The 13,288-nt window shown below is 45.5% G+C and overlaps 1 long non-coding RNA gene across 1 annotated transcript; it reads right to left on the bottom strand.

Moving 5' to 3' along the window:
* Positions 1-3,887: 3,887 nt before the first annotated feature.
* On the bottom strand, positions 3,888-5,503 carry LOC121103254. The gene is made up of 2 exons (XR_005835405.1): positions 5,245-5,503; positions 3,888-4,799 (listed from the first exon to the last, which is right to left on the bottom strand). It is a non-coding gene; the product is annotated as an uncharacterized LOC121103254 (long non-coding RNA).
* Between the last annotated feature and the right edge of the window lie 7,785 nt (positions 5,504-13,288).

Here is a 13,288-nt window from a genome sequence, read left to right as displayed (position 1 = left end):
AGTTTCTCAACAATCATTATTAAAAATTAAATTATATCAACTTCTAGGTAAACAAAATATATTAAACATGAAGGTAAAATATACTCAAAACTCATTACTTCGTTACGGTTTTATTACTATTTATGTCCTTGCGCTCATTCACACCCACGGTGGAAGGACAATGTGGTATTCAGGAAGGTTATGCTGGTGGCTTAAAATTGGCCCCAGTGGGAGCATTTACAAACCAGTCCCCCTTTTTATGAAAGAGGCAGTTGCTAACCACATACCAGCACAGCACTGAGAGCCACTGGCCCAGCCCTGAGTAACCGTGGGCCTTCTTTCTGTCTTGTTTGTCAGCCCTGGGCTGGACAGCGCCAGGCGGCCTCCTCCTAGAACGGCAGCTCTCAGCACGCCCGGGGCGGCTTGGCCAGTGCCAAAGGCCTACGTGACTTCTCTGGATGTAGCCCAAAGTAGCAAACAAAAGCAGCGGAATGAGACTGCTAAGGGGGTCTGTCCTCTTCCCTGCACACTCCCTCACTCTCTGGACTCCGAGGGAACTCCGCACAGGGATCTCTACCCACTCCTCTCCTTCAGCCTTGGACCCGCCTCTCCTGGGAGACAGGTGGGCGCCTCAGGCCCAGCGGGTGCTCTGATCCAGAGGACATCCCAAGGTCTGGCCTCCCACCTCCTCCCACCTGGATGACAGAGCAGTGCCTCACTGATTTCTCAGCCTCCAGCCCCTTCTCAGGTCTTCATCTCATGGGGCTCTTGTAGGCCCCTCCCCTCCTCCAGGACCCACACTGGCTCCCTGCTACCGACCCCAACCCTCGACAACTCTCCTCTCTGGCTCTCAGGAACCCAGCCTACCCTGAAGTCCAGTCATGGTGCTTACGATGAGCAGCTTCAAGGGAGGGAACATGAAGGACACCTCTGTGTAGCTTAATTGGTTAAAAGAGGAACGCTTGCCCATTCTGATACGACTGAGACAAAGCATTCTTTTTGTCAAAAGAGAATCACTGAAATGGTCCCAGATACCAATTGTCAGACCTTTCTACCCCATGGCCTCCTCTCCTCCTCCCTCCCTTTCCAAATCCTGCCCCTGCTCCAGGGCCCACATGAAGACACCACCACTTCCCAGTCCTTTTCCCCTTGAAACAAAGGATGATAAATGTGATATTGAATGGCAGTTAGAGAAGAGGTCCCATATCGCTACCATGTTCCAGGGTGGGATGCAAGCCCATGATGCAGGACTTGTCCAAAAGTCCTGTGACTCTCACCCACACCCTCATCTAAGGCATAGAAGGCCTAAAAGTTGGGATGGATGGGTTCCCCTTCACGTCAAGTACAGAGAGGGCCTTTAGCAGAGCACCGGGAGAGCTTGCTTAGCATTCTCTGAGGTTTGGGGGGGGCACCATGGACGCCTGCCTGGAAAATGAGCAAGTGAGAGGCAGGCTGGGCCCCAGGGTGACATCAAGGCAGACTGAGCCGAGATTTAAGGGTTGGCCAGAATTGAGAAAAGCCTAGAAGATTAGCGAGGGCATCATAGGCAGGAGGAGCAGAGCACAAGTGAGGAGACTCTAGTAGAAATTGTGTGTTCCAGCCTCAGGGCCCCCGCAGCCTGGCTGAAGAGCAGAGGGTCTTGCCAGCAAGACTGAGAGGGCCTGGAGAAGGCACCGAGGGCCAGGTCAGCGCCCTGTCTCCTTGGCCACTCTCCCCTCTGCTCGGTCTCCTGTGCCTGCCTCCCTAGGGCCACTTAGTCTCTCTGTGTCCCCTAACCTCTCTCGCCCCCCCCCCCCGCCCTGTGCTGTGACAGCTGCCAGCTCAAACACCACCTCTGGGCTCCTCCTCCCTCACGTCTCCACTCCACATCTCCAGTCAACTTTCAAACACAATACATCCAACTCTGAACTCATAATTTTTCCTTCAAAGCCTGTTCTGTTTTCCTCATCTCTGTGATTTACAAGACCACCCTTCCAGCCAGAAGTCAGGGGTTTCCTCTGTCCACATGAAATGTATCACCACACCTGGTCGGCTGCCTCTCCAATGGTCACTGAAGTCCAGCCGTTTCTCACCAACTCCAATGCATCCTCTCTACCCAAACAGCCCCCATCACCTCTTATCTGGACACCTGGTCTCCAGCTGCCCCCTGTGTCCTCTACTCCCCATGGTTTACACAGTAGCCAGAGTGATTTTTCTGAAAATGTAAATCAAATCGTATTACTCCATGGCTTAAACCTTCCAATTGTTCCCATAGCACCCAGAATTAAAACAGCAGCTCTACCCTGGCCTAGAAGGCCCTGTGTCTGGGTGCTTTCCACGCTCCAGATTCATCAGGTGCCCTCCCAAGGCCCCAGTGACCCTGTCCTCCTCTGCCCTCACCACAGCACACCTCTCATGACTTGGGATTTATGTACACACTGATCTTCCCATCTGAAATGCTCTTCCCCAGCTCTCATTCTTCAGGACTCAGCTTAAATCCCTCCTCCCTGGTCTCCCCACTTCCTTTACGGAGATATCTTCCCTCTGCCTCCTCCCCCCCCCCCTTAGGCACCATCCCAGCACTTGGTTTTCTTCACAGCGTGCTGTAGTTTGCTTACTTCTCATGCATCCCTACAAGGATCCAATGGTGGTACGGAGAGCTGTCCTAGGTGCTGGACACCGATCTAGGAAAACCCTGAGCTCTAGCTCCTTGCCTCCAGGAGTCCAGTCCCACCCCACCCTTCATTCTGCCAACAATTCAGGTGCCACGGATGGAGTTATCCTCCCCTTCCCAGGCCTCCCTTCTACTTGTTATCCCATCAGTGGAGAGCGTTTCCATCCCCTTCCTTGCATCAAAGGCAAGCCACCTCCCTGTTCCCACCCAGGGCCAAATCTGACCTCGGGCAACCTCCAGGAACCCCAGCCAAGCTGCTCAGCAAGGCGGCTTCTGGATTATGAAAGGGGCCTTGTCTGCAGAAACCACAGGCTCACTGAACAGTGAGGGCAGAGAAGTGGGGAGGAGGAGAGACAGCAATGTACAACAGTGCTTGGGGCTGTCCTCTTACCTCCCTGCTTAATCTCCTTGATAAGTTTTATGCCGTTTTCAAAGAGCATCCTAACGCCTTGTTTTCTGTGTCTGCAGGCTTTGAGGATGGACTGCTCTCACATCTTCCTGGCTTGAGGTCTAGGGTGGGTCTGGATAAACAGAGGCACTTTTGTGAGGTTAAAGAAAGATAGCCTGGAGCACCTGGCTGGCTCAGTCAATAGAGCATGTGACTCTTGATCTTGGAATTGTGAGTTCAAGCCCCATGTGGGATGTAGACTTTATTTTAAAATAAAATCTTTAAAAAAAAAAAAAGGAAAAGGAAAAGGAAGAAAGTTAGCCTTTAGGAGTTTCGTTTGTTTTTGTCTTTTCTTGTTTTTGTTCACTTCCTATTGTGGAAAATTTCAAACATATACAAAGGTAGAGCTAACTGAATGATAAACCTCTGTACATCTCCCTTTGTGCCAGTCCTGGTTCATCTTTACCCCGCCCCCCAGAGGACTATTTTGAAGCAAATTCCAGAATTCAAAACATTTCACCTGCACACAGTCTCATAGTACCTCTGAAAGATAAGGAACCTTTTATGTAAATATAATCCCAAGAATCACATTTAAAGATTTTTGAGGGGCGCCTGGGTGGCACAGCAGTTAAGCGTCTGCCTTCGGCTCAGGGTGTGATCCCGGTGTTATAGGATCGAGCCCCACATCAGGCTCCTCCGCTATGAGCCTGCTTCTTCCTCTCCCACTCCCCCTGCTTGTGTTCCCTCTCTCGCTGGCTGTCTCTATCTCTGTCGAATGAATAAATAAAATCTTAAAAAAAAAATTTTTTTTTGACAATTTCCTCATAGCATCAAAGGTGCAATCAATATTCATCTTTCCCTGGTTGTTGTATAAATGGTTTTATTTTCGTGGTGTGTTTAAATCAGAATCCAAGTAAGGTCCACACTTGGCTATTGGTTGATAAAACTCAGAGATCTCTTTTAATGTATAATTTCCCTTCCAACTTATTTTGCTCTTGTAATGTATTTGTTAAAGAATATGCTTCAGCTGGAGACAGTCTCTTCGTCTCTTAGTCTCTTGCCGTTGTCTCTGCTTCCTGTGACAGTTACAGTTCCTCTTTGCTTTGTCTTTCCTGACAGCCTGGCAGGGGAGGGGACTGGGGGTCTAACTGTGATGTCATCAGTCATCTCATGTCCCTGTTTTGGAGAATACACCCCTTCCTCAGCAGGGCCCAGCGCTCCGGCGGCCTCAGTCCCCCGGGGTCCAATCTCTCTGGGGCACCCTGCCTCCCTTCACTGCCTGCACTGGGGTGGGGCAGCCGGTGGGCTCCGGGGCCTGTCCGTGTCCATCAGACACCACCGGGAGCACACCTGGTCAAAGTCAGGTTTACGGTCTTTCGGCACTGAGAGAGGCCAGACCCGGAGAAATGTGGGTGTCTCGGCGAGGGTTAGAAAGGACTTAGGGTCTGATCTGGACTTGAGTGAGGTGATTTGGGGGGCAGCTCAGGGAGGGAGCATTTCCCTCTGGAGTGCAGGCAGTGTGGCAACGAGGAATACTCGCATTTCATGTAGGAGCCGCAGGGCAGAAAGCAGGCTAAGGCTGTCATCAGTAAAGAAGCCTCATCAGTAAAGAAGTCATTTGCCTTCATCAGGAAGGCGGGCGGTCTCTGGTCTTCAGGTGGGGGCAGTGTTCCGGTTGCTGTCATGGCTCAGGGGTGGTCAGGAACTGTCCTGTTGCTAGCTTCATCTGTCTCGTCACAGAGCAGCCTTGTTTGACACAAGTTTGCTGCACAACTGCTTCTGTCAACAGGAGAATATGGTGGCCCGGTGGTGGGTGCCAGGCCAGCTCCCAGCTAGCAGGGTCCTGACTGCACCTGCGGTCTCTGTCCCTGAAGCCCGGGGGCCAGCCTTTGGCACTCGGGGCCTGCAGGCTTCTCAGTTTCAAGAGTGTGCTAGACCAGGGACCCGTGCCAAGATCTGCTTCCCGAAATTTGTGGCCTTCTCTCTCTTAATTAGCTAGCTGGGCTCTCTTGGCCTAGTCCCTTTCCATTTAGGGCTTATGCCTTTTTGACACAATTGTTTTGTCCCTTGACTATCAGTAAGAGGACTCTGGGGAGGGATCAGAGGCAGGTGAGCCCACAGCACGTGTGAGGGTGGCCCTTAGAGCTTTCCCCTGGGCCCGCCTTGCCAGAGAACCGCGCCTCAGTGAGGCCCTGCCCTCCACAAGGGGATGCCTGGTACTTACGTCCAATAAATGCCCTCCTTGCGAAACGATGGAAATTTGTGGACCAGAGGCTGATATTGGAATTAAGAAGGTCCAGTTCCCTTATTGCATGAGAGCCACATTGTTTCTGCTGGCACTCCACTTCATCACCTGATTTCCCACTGAGGGCTGTGTCATCATGGGGGAGTCTCCTGGATTCATTTGTTCTCCAAAGTGGATTCCCATGGCTGTGTAACTTCGTTTCTTTCTATCTGGAGCAGTAGAAATATTTGCTTCTTAGAAACTGTCAAGGTAGCAAATGGACACTTTAATAAGAACCATGCTTCTCATCTGTGAGATTCCGTATTTTTAATCAGCTAGCTGGACAGCTACTTGTCTTCTTTAAGGTATAAATTATTAAAGGCCACGGGAGGGAACATGTCCATTTAATGCAATGACATGCTTGCACCATTTATGTCTCAGTAACTTGGCTTTGCTCAGTTGTACTCTATGGAGAAATAATGGCAATATTATAAAAGAATCATCACTAGGATGTGAGCCCAGGGAGCCAAGAATGTTCCACCACTGTCATAATTACACATCCCTGGTAATGTGTTAAAGGCGCAGGGAACGTCTCTGTGGCTACCACCCACGAAGCAAGCCAGCACTGGGGATGGAAAGTCTGGCTCGGGTTCTGCAAATCCCCAAATGTTTAATGGGGTTCATGGCATGCTCATTGAGAAGAAAGTGAGAGACCAGCCGGGGCCAGAGTTGCACAAAATGGTCTGAGACGAAATCAATTTAGAGCCCCTTTTTAAAAAGCTTGTTCCTCTCTTTATAATCACATTTTTAAAGAGCTGTATTTGTATGTAGGCTGGGATTTGTTACTGGGAGTGAATATAATCTCTGAATGTAACATGAGGAGGGTATGTCATTAGAAAGCAACCCTGTCATTAACAGCGGGTACAATATGAACACTAGCACCGCCTGATGTGATTTATAGGGCAACCCTGGGGTGCCACATATGGTGCACATTTCGTTGTCCCCACAGCTCTGTTTAGCCAGTGATGAAGAAAGCCAAAGAGGCTAGATGTTACACAGTTAGGGAGTGATGACGTTCAGGGCAAACCTGGGTCTGACTCAGCTCAGGGTCTCTTCCTCCAGGAAGCCTTCCCTGATTTCCACACACCCTCCATGTAGCACCTGCATCATACCCTGCTATGTGTCTGCCCCCCATGGCTAGACTACAAGACCAGGCTGGGAGCTTCTTCCTCATGTATTCCCAGCCGTGCCTCAAAGCAGCCTCTGAATAAATTCCTCCAAAATGAACCCGATGTCAAGTCATGCCCCTCCTTCCTTTGTGGCCAGGCTTTGCCACCTCTCTGTCCCTGTGTGGTCCTCTGAGTCATGCTCACGGGCACCTGGGGTGTGAACTCTGTGAAAGGGGCCGTTTCTTACAGATACAAATAAAGCATGAAGTAACCAGCCTTGGGAATGAGTCTTTTCTAAAAAAGGAACACAACAAAGGAGAAAGGGCAAATGTCAAGAGATGGCCAGCAGACCATGAGGACAGCCGTCTGCAGAGGGACACATTTTGTAACTGAAGTCTTGCTGGCAGCTCCCTGCAAGGAAGCAAAGGCAGGAAGGGTCTGGAGAGTTCGTCATGAAGGTCAAAAGTCTGTGCGGTTGGAGAAGTGGGGACAGCCCAGGACAAGGGGCCACAGCTCGAGGACTGAGGAGGAAGAAAGAAGCCTCATTTTAAACTCAGAACCATATTCATATCGATATTTGAGGAAGAGAAAGCATTCAAGAGAAACAGACCCCATGGGTCTGGAGGGAACGCCGGGTAAATGAAACAGTGGGTCATTATACCAGACATTACAGTGAAGTTCGGGCTCCGAGCCCAGACAGTCGGCGTCTGAATGCTGCTGTGCCCCTTTCCAGTGTGTGAGATCTCGGCCTAGTTGTTAAGCTGTCTGCCCCAGCTTAAAATGGGGATGATGCTTATATGCATTTAACTGGGTCGTTCTGAAGATGAAGGTTGATCCTGTGAGGCACTCCAGTCAGTCCACACGGCCAGCATGGGCTGGGCACCTATGGAACGTCCGCGCTGTGGGAAGTGCCGCTCATGGGCTAAGTCACAAGGTGCCCTGGGACCCCCCAAAGGCCGGCACGTGGATTAGTATCATCCCCATTTTACAGACGCAGAGACGAAAGTACAGGCTACCTACTATCTTTCCCGAGATCACACCGCTAAGAAGCAGCAAAGGCGGGTTCAATCTGGATATTCTGGTCCCAGAATCCCCCTTCGAACCACCGTGCTAGTCTGTGTCTCAAAAATACTCTTTTGTTAGTATCAAGGTACCTGTTGTAGGTTGAACTGAACTGTTTTCCCAAGAAAGATTGATTGAAATCCGAACACCTGGGATCTGTTTGTTCTCATTTGGGTGGACTACCCCTCACACCCGTGTCTAGATTCGTTAGGAATATTTCCCTTAGACAAGTGTCAGGTCACTGTTGATGAAACTCACCAAATGAACAGGTCCTCTGTGATAACACTACACATGGCCTCAGGTAATGAAAGCAAACCCAGCAAATAAAAATTCCATTTTACCCCAAAATAAATTCTTCCCTTTTAAGAAGAATTGATTACATTCTGACTCACTGTTACCTTTGAAATATTGCTTGCCTCCTCTCCTCTGTCCCTCATCCCCCTCCACCATGATCTCTCTCGGTAGAAAGGAGAAATGAGGGGGAGGAAACACTCTCTTTGTCACTTCTAACCTACCAAGAAGCAAGAACTGGTTGGTGACATGGAAATGGCAGGACTCAGCAGCATGTCCCCTGGAGACAAGGAAGGATGGGGTCCAGAGCATCCCCTGGGTCTGAAGGGACAATTCGAGCCAGCAGGTGTAAGCCAGAGCTCAGCAAGGAACTCTGGTTCTGACAAGGAAGTATTGAGCAGATAAAAGCTAGAAATCTCTACAGCTGCTGAAGCCCAGGTCTGAAAGTAGGGAGGCAGAATGTAGAACTCACAGCTGGACAGCATTTTTGTAAAAGAATGGAAGGACACCAAACGCCATGTTACAGAGTTTGACTCTGAGTAGAGGGGACAACAGATGGTTTCTGTTTTGTTTTCATTTTATTTTGTTCTGTGTTATTTTTTTGTGCTTTCCATGTGTTCTGCAATAAGCACCTATGCAATAAACACCTATGGAATTAGAAAAGTTATTTTTAAGAATATGAGCATGGGGTGGGGAGAAGATGGTATATTTTGTAAGACCTCATGAGTGATGACATAACAGTCACCATATAAAAGATTATTTTTGAAAGACCAGCTGTAAACTTCAAAATTTTACTGTGAAAAAAATATTTTGCAACTGATAAGAAACGTTGAGACCTTGGATAGCCAAGAATTTGTCCGTATCTGCAGTATTAGGAATCAGTGAGCACACTCCTGACTCGGGGCTCTTATACCGACCATTCCCTCTGCCCCAGCACTTTCCCCCAGACTTCCGCCTGGCATCCTTCCTCACTTCCTCCAGATCTCTGTTCCAACATTGATCTGACTACCCTGAATAGAAAAGCACCTCCTACACCCTATCACATGTGTGTCTGTTGTCTTCTTCCCCTCCCTGGAAAGTCATCTCCATGGTAGCGGGCACTGTACCATTTGTTCATTGCTACCCCCTGGGGCCTAAAACAATAGATGTAATAGGTACTCATTAAGTATTTGTTGAATGAATGAAGGAAGGAATAAATTAACGAATGCATGCATGAAATCAGATGTTTCAGGGGGTGGTACAAGTGACATTTTCTGGCACTGGGTCAGGAGACCGAGGTCCCTTCCCCATTGGCCCCCTGACGATGACACATACATTAGGTTATCAAAACGAAGCCATGGCCTTAGCCCCAAACTCCAATGTATTCAGTCCCTGCTGAGTTCTTTCAGTCCCTGAGAAAAAGAATTTAAAGAAATTAGAAATGCAGAACACAGACTGTGACCGCTAAAGGCTAACTCCCACTAAAGGAACCCGGATTCCTTAGAGAAATGGCTGATTCCAGATGTGCGGCCAAAAGTATATAACATAAGCCTGGCACACCTTGTCATGCCTGAAAACAAGGAGCTCTCAACTACTACCAGAGTGATGACAAGCGACTCAAGAGCCAGCTTGAAGGGACTCCCATTGCCCAACGAAGAGACCATTTGAATAATGACAACAATGTTTTGAAACACATCAACTATATGAAAATCGATGAGTTCATATTGATATTAAAAAAAAAAACCAAATTAATTGATCATCTTGGGAAGTTGCTTATTCTGAAATTTCTTATTCTGAAAATCGATAAAAGAAAGGAAAGAACTGAGCATTTATCCTGCTTTCCTCTACAGACTATATTTCAAGATAATCAAATAAAGAGGGTATGTTTCTTTCTCTAGAAAGCCATTCAAGCTAATAAATGAAGAAGCAATGAGATAATTGGAAAATCACCATTTTGTGAATTCCTAATGAAAAACAGACCCAGGTAGTAATAATTAATGACTGCAAACCATTCACTAAAAGTCAATGGAGGATATTATAATGAATGGATCAGGGTGAAAAATTAAACCCACTGATCAATGTTAGTTAGCATCTCCAAAAGTGGGCAACCACACTTCACGTGCTGTTGGGGTGATGCAGTAGGACGCACAGAGCACCAGCAAGGAAGACGTTTTGGAAAAAGGAAACTAAGACCTGAATCTAATCTCCTGACTCTAACTCCCAGGAGAAGGAGCTATCAAGGATAGAATAACAGACAATCCCAGGAAGCAATAAGCCAAATCCAGAAATGTTAGAAATCCTACTAGACAAATAACTCCGGTTTTTTCAATAAACATCTAGTTAAAAAAAAAAAAAAGAGGACGGTGTCATTAGATCAAAGGAGACCTGAGATGTCATAACCAAATACGGTGTGTGGCCCTTATTTTCATTCTGATTTGAACAAAACAACTATAAAAATACATTTTTGAGATAATCAGGGAAAAGTGAATATAAGCCAGATATTAGATACTATTAGAAATTACTTATTTGGTTGAAAATGATAATATTGTGGTTAGAATTTTTAAGTTATTACTTTTAGAGATACATACTGAAGTATTTGCGTATAAAGTTATATATTATTTGGATTTGCTTTAAAATACTCCTGCAAAATATATAAGTGGGCGAATAGCTGAGACAAGAATGCCGAAAGGTGGGTAGGTCTTTGTAGGTGTAGCTGTTGGCCCCTGCACTTTTATACCCATGTAGCATCTCATCCAGAGGACTGGTTTCCTTTTTTAAAAAGTTTCTAGGGGCGCCTGGGTGGCACAGCGGTTAAGCATCTGCCTTCGGCTCAGGGCATGATCCTGGCGTTATGGGATCGAGCCCCACATCAGGCTCCTCCACTATGAGCCTGCTTCTTCCTCTCCCACTCCCCCTGCTTGTGTTCCCTCTCTCACTGGCTGTCTCTATCTCTGTCAAATAAATAAATAAATAAAATTTTTAAAAAATAAAAAAAATTTAAAAAATTAAAAAAATAAAAAATTTCTAATTTATTGTAGACCAACACTTTTATAAAGTACAATAAAACTTCATTGCCAAAACAGCTAAATGATTTTAAAAAAAGATATTCAATATAGAAATTAAAATTTTTCATTGGGTTCAACATACATAAAATTATATTTCAATAAATGTAATCCGAACAAACATACCATATGGAAAGAGAAAAGAATGCTTTAAACTATATATGTTTTCCATTGAATGTGTGTATCTAAGTGATGAATTTGGGGAATTGCTGTTTAACATTCATAACTTTTTCCAGTTCCCCAATCACAGCTCAGAGAGTTATGAGCAAGATAGAGATTCCCCATATTAAATGTCTCTGCACCCAGTTTGAACAAAAGTCATGTATGTCAATATTTAAAGTTTTTAATGTGACGAGTGAGCTTACTTCCTGTTTGTTAATTTATCTAACCTACTTTGGACTGCTGACAATACTACTCACAGGGGATAATGTCCATCTAAACTTTTCTGTTTTGTTGTCATGACACGTCCAGGAGAGAAGTCAGCCTCACAGAGGTGTGTTGACTGGAAAGGCAGAAGAGAGTTTACAGTAATTTCAGCAAGCTCAGGCTATCCTTTTAACTTCTACCAAAAATGAAACAAATAATGCTGTATTTTAAGAATTCACCCTCTGTCTTTGATCAGTAGCCAGTGCCATCACTGGGTCCTGTAAAGTTGTAGTGCAATTTAAATTACCCACATCTTTGGATTTAAAAAAATAGATTCCAGAGCCATAATTTCCTTACCTGTGCATTATCTTTTGATGGAAACTAAAATTCAAATTCACAGATGTACAGGTGTACAGTAATAGGCCACCATCCACATTTCTGATTGTTGTTGAAATATGTCCTACAAATCTATAGGAATTCTAACTTTTAGTTTTACCTTTTGATCTTTTGTTGCATTCCTTTGTTATTATTTTTTTTTTAGATTTTATTTATTTATTTGAGCTAGAGAGAGCGCGCACAGAGGAAGAATGAGGGGGACAAGCAGACTCCCCGCTGAGCGGAGAGCCTGACATGGGGCTCAATCCCAGGACCCTGAGATCATGACCTGAGCTGAACGCAGACACTTAACCAACTGAGCCACCCAGGCGCCCCTCCTTTGTTATTTTTAAGGAAGTTTCAAGGTCATTAAATATATCTAAGCTATCAGACAAACAAACCCGCAAGTCTGGTTGTCCAAGTCACGTTTTTAAACACTGAACCAGACTGATTCCTTACCTCACAGAAACACCAAGACTTGTTCTGCATTTCATTCTGACCGAATTCTCCCCAAAACAAACATTGTACCTCAGCACACAGTAAGAAATTAGGCTCCACTTCCCTCTCTCACATAAAAGCCGGATGATCTTTAATTCAATGCATTTGCCTTCATGTAACTCACAGGTTCTTCATTAATCACTAAGTACCCTATTTAGTTCACCTGAGTTTTTGGTTTTTGGTTTGGGTTTTTTTTTTTTTTTTTTTTTTTTTTTTTTTTGGCAACAAGACTTTGTCAGTGAAGGAAGCAATGCATTGGTTCACGAGCTCCTTAACCAGATGATTGCTCCAGAACATTCTCCCGTGCCTTCAGCCGTGCTAGCAGAACACAGCCTCCTACACGAAACTTTAGTTCCAAACTACATTTGTTGATAGTGTATTCTTTCATAGTTTTATATAATCGTTCAGAGCTAGTTGTACTAACGGAAAATGAAGTGAAAAAGAACCGCTAATACCACCATCGTGTTCACGTTGCAGATGGACTAGAACGGCCACACTAACAAACCTGGGCCTTCCTTAAGCTACGGTGACAAATGGTTCACTGGTTTACTTGCTCTATGGCTGGCTTTCTGTATTACTTGGCAGTTCCTGACTATGTGAATCTATGGTTGTTGAAACATAGGATCAAAATAACAGGGTTAAAAATAAATCACTGGAGGGGCGCCTGGTTGGCTCAGTCGGTAGAGAATGTGACTCTTGATCTCGGGGTCGTGAGTTTAAGCCCCATGTTGGGCCTAGAGCTTACTTAAAAATAAATAAATAAAAATTAAAAAATAAGCCACTGGATTATTATTTTCCTAGTTGAACTAATAATTTGGTAAATTAAGAACAAACTAGATTTTTTAAAAGTTATAAAAATACACACTTAGATTTCTCCTATTTTTGTACCCTTTCAGATTTTAGTTGCCAAACTAAACTTAAAATTATGCATGTTGTAATGTGTGTCTGGTACACAGGTCACACCATACATAATTCATCATGTAAGCTTAACAAATCCAGACTGGTCTACATCCTGCTCCTTGAGATGAGTCCAGTGATATCCACTTTGAGGTCATGGCAACGTCGTACTGCTATGAAAGTTTCTCAGTGTTTACTCTCAACTTCTGTACTTAACTTCTCATGAATCAGAAACAGACTGTGGACACCACGGTCCATGGATTACAGTTTGAATAGCACTTCATTGTACTATTCTCTCTACTTCTGTGTGTTTATCTGTTTTCTATCACTGAATAACAAATCACC

The sequence above is a fragment of the Ursus maritimus genome, unplaced genomic scaffold (genome assembly GCF_017311325.1).
Source record: "Ursus maritimus isolate PB19 unplaced genomic scaffold, ASM1731132v1 scaffold_18, whole genome shotgun sequence".
Classification (NCBI taxonomy): Eukaryota; Metazoa; Chordata; class Mammalia; order Carnivora; family Ursidae; genus Ursus; species Ursus maritimus.
This window is presented reverse-complemented; position numbering and strand designations above follow the sequence as displayed.